We start from the raw sequence: 8,339 nt of genomic DNA, 5'->3' as shown, positions 1-8,339 counted from the left end.
GGAGGGAGCTGGGGCTGGGATTCCAACAGTTTCACTGTGACAGCATGTAGGGTCCAGCCCTACAGGGCCTTGTGGGTTTTCTCTTCATGTGCGAAGGTGAGAGATTGTAGAAAAATAAGACAGGAGACTAAGAGAGAGTATGAAAGACAGCTGGGCTCGGGGGCCACTACCACCAATGCGCGAACTCTGGTAGTGCCCCCATATGTCTGGGCGCACTGCTATTTATTGTATACAAGGCAAGGGGGCAGGGTAAGGAGAGTGAGTCATCTCAAGTGATTGATAAGGTCAAGCAAGTCACGTGTCCACCGGACAGGGGGCCCTTCCCTTTGTGGTAGCTGAAGCAGAGAGGGAGGACATCATGCGTCAGCGTTTTTTCTACGCACTTATCAGAGAGATCAAAGACTTTAATACTTTCACTATTTCTGCTACTGCTATCTTCTAAGGACTTAAGTGGGGAACCAGGTGTATAGGCAGAACATGAAAGTGAACAAGGAGTGTGACCACTGAAGCACAGCACCACAAGGAGACGTTTAAGCCTCTGGATGTCTGTTGGGTAGGCCTGGCTGATGTCTGACCTCCCACAAGAGGCTGGTGGAGCAGAGTGTTCTCTAACTCCCCCAAGGAAAGAGAAACTCCCTTTTATGGTCCGCTAAGTAACGGGTACCTTCCCAGGCACTGGCACTACCGCTAGACCAAGGTGTCCTCAAGCAGCCCTTATCCAGGCATGACAGAAGGCTCACACTCTTTTTTATTTTTTTTTCCGAGACGGAGTCTCGCTCTGTCGCCCAGGCTGGAGTGCAGTGGCATGATCTTGGCTCACTGCAAGCTCTGCCTCCTGGGTTCACGCCATTCTCCTGCCTCAGCCTCCCGAGTAGCTGGGACTACAGGCGCCCGCCACCAAGTCTGGCTAATTTTTTGTACTTTTAGTAGAGACAGGGTTTCATCGTGTTAGCTAGGATGGTCTGGATCTCCTGACCTCATGATCTGCCCACCTCGGCCTCCCAAAGTGCTGGGATTACAGGCATGAGCCGCCGTACCCGGCCAGACAGAGGGCTCACACCCTTATCTTCTGGTCACTTTTTACAATGTTCCTTCAGCTCCTGACTCTCTACTAGCTGGTTATTCCTCAGTTGTAACAGTAAAGCAGAGATTAATACTAAAACTAATGATTGATAATATCCATATATAATCATCTTATATGGATAATATCCATCTCTATATCCCATTTCTAGTATAACTTTTCTTATTCTAACTATTTCATTATATTGGAACAGTGTGTGCCTTCAGTCTCTTGCTTCGGCACCTGGGTGCTTTCTGCCCACAGCAGCAAGGGTCATTGTTAGTAATAGGTCTTAATACTGTACCATAAGGTTGCATCTTGTTTATTTTTTTGAGACAGAGTTTCACTCTGTCTCCCAGGCTGGAGTGCAGTGACACAATCTTGGCTCGCTGCAGCCTTGACCTCCCAGGCTCAAGTGATCCTCCCACCTCAGCCTCCCAAGTAGCTTGGGACCACAGGTGCAAGCCACAACACCCAGCTAATTTTTGTATTTTTTGTAGAGACGGGGTTTCGCCATGTAGCCTAGGCTGATCTCAAACTCCTGAGCTCAACTGATCCACTTGCTTGGGCCTCCCAAAGTGCTGGGATTACAGGGGTGAGCCACCGCACCTGGCCACATCTCATTTCTTGAGTACTCGTTTATATCCTCTGTTGAACACCTAACATGCATATCTTAATCCTCACAACAGCCTAGGAAGGAGGCTACTAATTGTGTCCATTTTATTTGCTGAGTCTTTAAAAAGGTTGAGTCGATTATCACAGCCGGTAGAGAGCTAGGATTTGAACTCTGATCTGTCTGCGTTTTCTGCTTTGCCACACTGCACTCCTACCATAGTTAGGATCCATCTTCCTAGGGTTGATTCCTCCAGCTGCTGTGGCTTAAAAAATGTGAGTTAATTAGTTACAGAGTAGAGATATCAATGTTTGTACTCTAATTTTTTCAAGAGCTGAGTAGTCTCAAAGTGGTCTGAGGACGGCCAGCCAGTACCACTTTCTGTTTGTTGCTCTCTGTTGTTCCAAGCTCATCTCCCTAACTAGATGGCATGCTTTTTGATGGAGGGCCTCTGTTATCTTGATTTTTTTTTTTTTAAAGACAGAATCTCACTCTGTTGCCAGGCTGGAGTGCAGTGACGTCATCTCAGCTCACTTCAACTTCTGCCTCCCGGGTTCAAGCGATTCTTCTGCCTCAGCCTCCCAAGTAGCTGGGACTACAGGTGCGTGCCACCACGCCCAGCTAATTTTTGTATTTTTAGTAGAGACGGGGTTTCACCATGTTGGCCAGGATGGTCTCGATCTCTTGACCTCGTGATCCGCCCGCCTCAGCCTGTCAAAATGCTGGGATTAGAGGAGTGAGCCACCGCGCCCAGCCGATTTTTTTTACTTTATCCTGAAAACCATGTGTAATGGCCTCTAGCTGCTATTGTTTTAGTGCTGACCAGCCTGTTTCCATCCCATTTCTTTCTGGAAACAGGCTGCCCTTGGTCCTTCAGCCATAGCCCTCCAGCCTGGGTAATCAGAGTATGCAATAATGAGATGGTGCCAGATTGAGCAGGACCAGTCAGAATTCTTCTCTGGAGTCGACAGAAGGCTCTGGGGAGAATTCCACTGAGGCTGTAAGCTAGGAGCATGTAAATTCAGGGATGTCAGGGGGAAACATTCCCCCACCTGCAGTCAGACTGTTAACAAAGGAGGCCAAGCAGAGCCACACAAAAACAACACAGGCTTGGAGAGAGCACGAGAAAGCGAGAGCAAGAAAGGAGAGAGAGAGAGAGAGACAGTGCGAGAAGAGAGGAGAGAGAATCAAGTATTAGTTCCAGTTCCTAAGGTCTGTTCAATTCTGCAAACAATCCAGGTATCGTTCTGGACTCTCTGAGTCCATTTCCTTTCTGTTAAGCACTTGGTTCCATAATATGTCACCATGACAAACACAGTATGATTCCCCTGCTAGGGTTCAATGGGTGGAGGACAAGCTGATCAGAAAGTTTGTCATGGTGACAGCAGCCCAATTTCATGCTGGAGATGAAGGCAGCTCCCGCTACTCCATCCAGCATGTGAGGGGCCCCTCTCTCTGCCCTTTGGATGTAGATAGCCCATTCTACGCAGCCAGACCTTCGCATATGGCTTTCAACTTTACAGAAATCCAGATGGCAGTTCCTGAGACCCTTTTCCTCTCATCAACCCCACCTCAAACATCTTCCGCCTCCCAGCTCTTAACCTTCCCTATCTATCCCAAGCTCTGCCAAGCCCCCTTTTATCAGCCAGACAGGATTCTGTGTTCTGCTTGACAGAGCTCATGACCCTAACCCATGCCACTGCCCTCCTCCAACTAGGCCTTCCTCCCACCCAGGTCATCCACTTGTTTCTGGATGTTCTCACTTCGAAGTTGCTTCCTTATTGCCTTCTTTCCCAGGCTCATCTACAGGCCTAGAGCATCCTCTGAGGGGCTGGCCAGAGAGGCTTGGCTGAGTCCAGGGGGTGCTGCTTTTGTGGTGCAGGTTGCCTCTCCGCCCCGGGCGACTCCAGTTCAAAAAGCACTGTGGCATGGCTGGAGGTCCCACAGGCCCAGCCCAGCTCCATAGTAGTACGTAAGGCCTCCTGAAGATGGAGATGCCAGCCAGTCACATCTACAGAAGCCCCAGCTCACAAAGAACGGCACATCTTGATCCATTTTTATTTACAAAACAAATTCTAAATGTGTTTGTGTGTATATGCATATGTATGTTTACATACATCTACATTTACATGTATATATACATCTACATTGTATATACATTTACCTTCTATATATATTACATTTATAGACATATACATTTATATGTATATACACACATATGTTTACACATGTATCTATAATATAATGTATACTATATATAAGAAATCGAGAAGTAGGCTGGGCACGGTGGCTCACGCCTGTAATCCCAACATTTTGGGAGGCCGAGGCAGGCAGATCACCTCAGGTCAGGGGTTCGAGACCAGCCTGACCAACATGGTGAAACCCCCATCTCTACTAAAAATACAAAAAGTTAGCCAGGTGTGGTGGCAGGCGCCTGTAATCCCAGCTACTCGGCAGGCTGAGGCAGGAGAATCACTTCAACCTGGGAGGAGGAGGTTGCAGAGAGCCAAGATCGTGCCACTACATTCCAGCCTGGGCGACAGAGGGAGACTCCGTCCCCCCACCAAAAAAAAAAAAAAAAATTGAGAAGTAAATATTCTAAAATGTCAGTAGTGGTGGGATTTTTAAAATAAACTTTTAAAATAAAAACTGTATTGAGTTATACTTTGTGTACAATAATCTGTACCTATATTAGTTGAGTTTCGATAAATACTCATGTAACCACTGGGTGGTTCAATATTTTTATTTTCTTCTTTTTTTTTTTGAGGCGGAGTCTCGCTGTCACCCAGGCTGGAGTGCAGTGGCCGGATCTCAGCTCACTGCAAGCTCCGCCTCCCGGGTTTACACCATTCTCCTGCCTCAGCCTCCCGAGTAGCTGGGACTATAGGCGCTCGCCACCGTGCCCGGCTAGTTTTTTGTATTTTTTAGTAGAGACGGGGTTTCACCGGGTTAGCCAGGATGGTCTCGATCTCCTGACCTCGTGATCCACCCGTCTCGGCCTCCCAAAGTGCTGGGATTACAGGCTTGAGCCACCGTGCCCGGCCTTATTTTCTTCTTTATGCCTTTCTTTAATTTCTAATTTTTTATATTCAGTGGACAAGTGTGATGAGTAATTAGGTAAGAACATGTACAGAGGGAGACAGACAGAAATCATTTCTAAGTCTCTGGCCTTGCAGTCAGAATCTAAGGGAGGCCAGTCCCTGAGACAGGACAGATTGGCCCTGGAGTAGGCTCTCAGCTGACCAGCAGCTTCTTTCTTTTTTTTTAAGACACAACCTCACTCTCTCACCCAGGTTGGGGTGCAGTGGCATGATCTCGGCTCACTGCAACCTCTGCCTCCTAGGTTCAAGCAATTCTCCTATCTCAGCCTCCTGAGTAAATGGGATTACAGTTGTGCACCACCATGCCCAGCTAATTTTTTTTGTATTTTTAGCAGAGACTGGCAGAGCTGCTGGCCAGGCTGGTCTCCAACTCCTGACCTCAAGTGATCCACGTGCCTTGGCCTCCAAAAGTGTGGATTACACTGTGCCCGGCCCCACCAGGGCCTTCTATAAGCACTGCCTTATGTGCCTTCCCACAGCCACTCTTTGAAAAGTTGGTTAAGGCACAATGTTCACCCACTGCAGGTGAATAATCCACAGCTCAAGAGAGGTCAAGTGACTGGCCCATTAAGAGGGGAATCACAGAGCCAGTTAAGTACAGGTGAGCCCAGGACTCTCTTCATTCGCCATTCTTAACGGGTGCAAGGAGCCCAAATGAACTTCGCCCAGGTCCACAGGTGTCCCTGGCTCCTCAGAACTGCAGGGAATGAGGCCAACCCCCTGTCTGGACACAGCAGCCCGCCCTGCTTCCCACTCAGGCTGGCCACCGACTTGATTCAGGAGGGGAACGGTGGAATCTGGCTCAGAGCAGGACTGCTTCCTCTGGGGACCTATTAACGCCTTGAGCACACTCAAAAAGGGTGACCCGCCTGCCCTCCTCCCCAGCACAGCCAAAAATGACCTTGATCTTGGCCAAGCCTACCCAAGAAGAGAAGGAAACGCCCCTCCTCAGCAGCAAGGCAGGGTGTGCAATCCCTATTTTTTTTTTTTTCATAATTGAGATTTCATTGGTTGAGGATCAGTACAGACATTTCAATTTGTACACAATTCTTAACATATGTAATGACATTCTAAAAAGCCATGTATTGTAATTCTTTTTTAAAGTTATTCCAATGACTTTCCAGCTTAAAATTTGGAAGCAAATTTTCCTTAAGAGGCTATCAAGTACCAGTTTCTTCACATGTTGGTCAGCTGTTACATACGGCCCACCAGTTCACAACTGAATAGCATGTACACTACATATTCAAATCTGTAATCTTTCACAGCACAGTAACAAAGTTGTTAGGAAAGCAGGACTACCACAACAAAAGATGTTACAGAGTGCACACAATTCAGACAGGGAGCGCCATGATCGAGGAGTGGCTTTCTTTAGGAAACAATTCTACTAAAAAACATGAGAATAGAAGTAAAATAAAATGTTCAAGACATTAAATGCAGGACTGACTCCATATTGCCATTTAATATGCTTTGTATTCTAGGATATAAAAACTAACCCCCCATCTATGGAATGTTAAGCTGACACCCGAGACAGTCAAAGCCTCCCATAATTCAACATCCCACACTATTTTCTGGTTGTACCAAAAAATAAGCAACCAGCAAATGATTTCACCTCTTAAAAAAAAAGCATTTACACTTAAAAAATGGGATGAGGTGGGATTCCCTCCTTCTTAAAAATGTTTCTAGAGCTACTAAAAAACTTGCATTTACAAAATAGTTGATAAAAATATTCCTCTGGGTTGTACAAGAAGGGAGACATGGACCACTGGTAAGACATGGTATACGGTATTAATCAGACTTGGCTTCTTTCTCTCCTGCTTCATCAGAGGCTGGACGCTCCTCAGTTTTCGTTTCCCGGTTTTCTGCAGGTAAATCTTCTTTAGTTTCTTGGTTAGCCACTTAAGCCTGTTTTCCCTTTGCTCCCCTTTTCCCTTTTGTTTGCACTTTTTTGTCTGAAGATTTATCCTTCGCTGCTGCCTTTTTCGGCCTCGCTTCCACTTTTGCAGGAGGTTTAGCTGACAACCGCCCCGATCTCCTCTTGGGCTCTTCCTTGGCGGCCCCTTCGGCGGAGCTCACCTTCCTCTTGGGCATCCTGGCGGCGGGGAAGGCGCGTCCTGGGTGCCTGCGGGCCGCGGCGCGCCAAGAGCCTTCGCGAAACTGGGCTGCCTGGCTGCTGCCACTCCTCCCTCCTATTCTTATATCCACTTCTCCACCTCCAGCGAGGGATCCTACCAGAGCCCCTTGAGGCTGCAAACCTAGAGGAGGTTCCTCCAGGCCCCTCTGACTCAGTGAAGCTAGAGATTCAGTGTTGGAGACTGACATGGAGAAAAACGCACAAATAGAAGGCCCTTGCAGCTTCAGTCTACCCTGGGAGGAGGCTGTGGGCCAGGATGACCCTATATACATCCCAACCCAGCACCACCACCAACACCAGCATATACAGCATTGATTATGCTCTTACTACTTATTGATTACGCTCCTACTACAGTAGTTCAACAACACCACCACCAACAAAAACTTCCTAGCGCCAAAGGTTACCGGAGGTTGCCACCCAAACCCTCTGAGGCCCCTCATCATTAGACTCCCGCCCCTGGCGACCGCCCGAGGCCCACCCCCACCACCACACGCGACTTCATCCGAAAGTTCTTCCTCCGAGAACTCCGAGAGACACCCAAGGGACTACAGGTAAAGGTGAGCCCTTCCAGCACTCGCCCTCTGGCTCGGCGCGGAGAAGAGCGCTCAGCCTTCCTGGGGCAAATTTTACTAATACAGGACCCGAGCCCCTCGACCCGAAATACGCCCGAGACATTTATCCTAAAAAACGATAAGGCCCGGCCGCCCAGCAGAACGGCCCGGCTCGACCGCGCGCAGCTTGCAGGCAGGGGTGTGTGCAGGTCACCCGGCCGTCCCCGGCGAGCGGAGCTGCGGAGGGCGCCACGTCGGTGCGCTGGCCCCGCCCGGACGGGGCGGGACCTTCCTGTGCCCCCGGAAGCCCCCTCGGGTAGCTGGGGAGGAAACCGCGGCCACGCGCCCCGGGAGCCCGGCTCGGGCAGGGCGGTGCGCGCGCATGCCTTGGGGCAGGACGCTGGGGACCTGCGGGCCCCAGGCCCATTCCGCCGCCAGCCCCGGGTGCCCGGCCCCCGTGGGAAGGCCCCTGCGCCGATTCAGGACCCGCACCCAGCTACGCTGCGGAGCCCCAGCCCGCCGCACCCTCCCACCCTCCGCTCCCGGCTGCTTTTCTCCTAACTCTGCGAGGCGGGGTCGTTTTTGTTTTTTACAAAAATATATGTAAATGTATTTCGATGAGTGAAGGAACACGCACTCAATGCAGCATCGGTAACAATTGCGCCGGCGGGCGCGGTGGCTCCCTCCTACAGTAATCCCAGCACTTTTGGAGGACGAGGTGGGAGGATGGCTTGAGCCCGGGAGTGAGCCCGGGAGTTCGAGACCAGCCTGTGGAGACCTCCATCTCTTAAAATATTTTTTGTTTTTATTTATTTTTATTTTTTATTTTTTGCGACGGAGTTTCAGTCTTGTTGCCCAGGCTGCAGTGCAATGGCGCGATCTC

General features: G+C 49.5%; 1 pseudogene; it reads right to left on the bottom strand.

The window, feature by feature from the left end:
* Positions 1 to 6,424: 6,424 nt before the first annotated feature.
* Positions 6,425 to 7,310, bottom strand: LOC144333871 (uncharacterized; annotated as a pseudogene).
* Positions 7,311 to 8,339: the final 1,029 nt, after the last annotated feature.

Source organism: Macaca mulatta, chromosome 13 (genome assembly GCF_049350105.2).
Source record: "Macaca mulatta isolate MMU2019108-1 chromosome 13, T2T-MMU8v2.0, whole genome shotgun sequence".
NCBI classification, from domain to species: domain Eukaryota; kingdom Metazoa; phylum Chordata; class Mammalia; order Primates; family Cercopithecidae; genus Macaca; species Macaca mulatta.
Note: the sequence above shows the minus strand (reverse complement) of the source record. Positions and strands in the feature narration are given on the sequence as shown.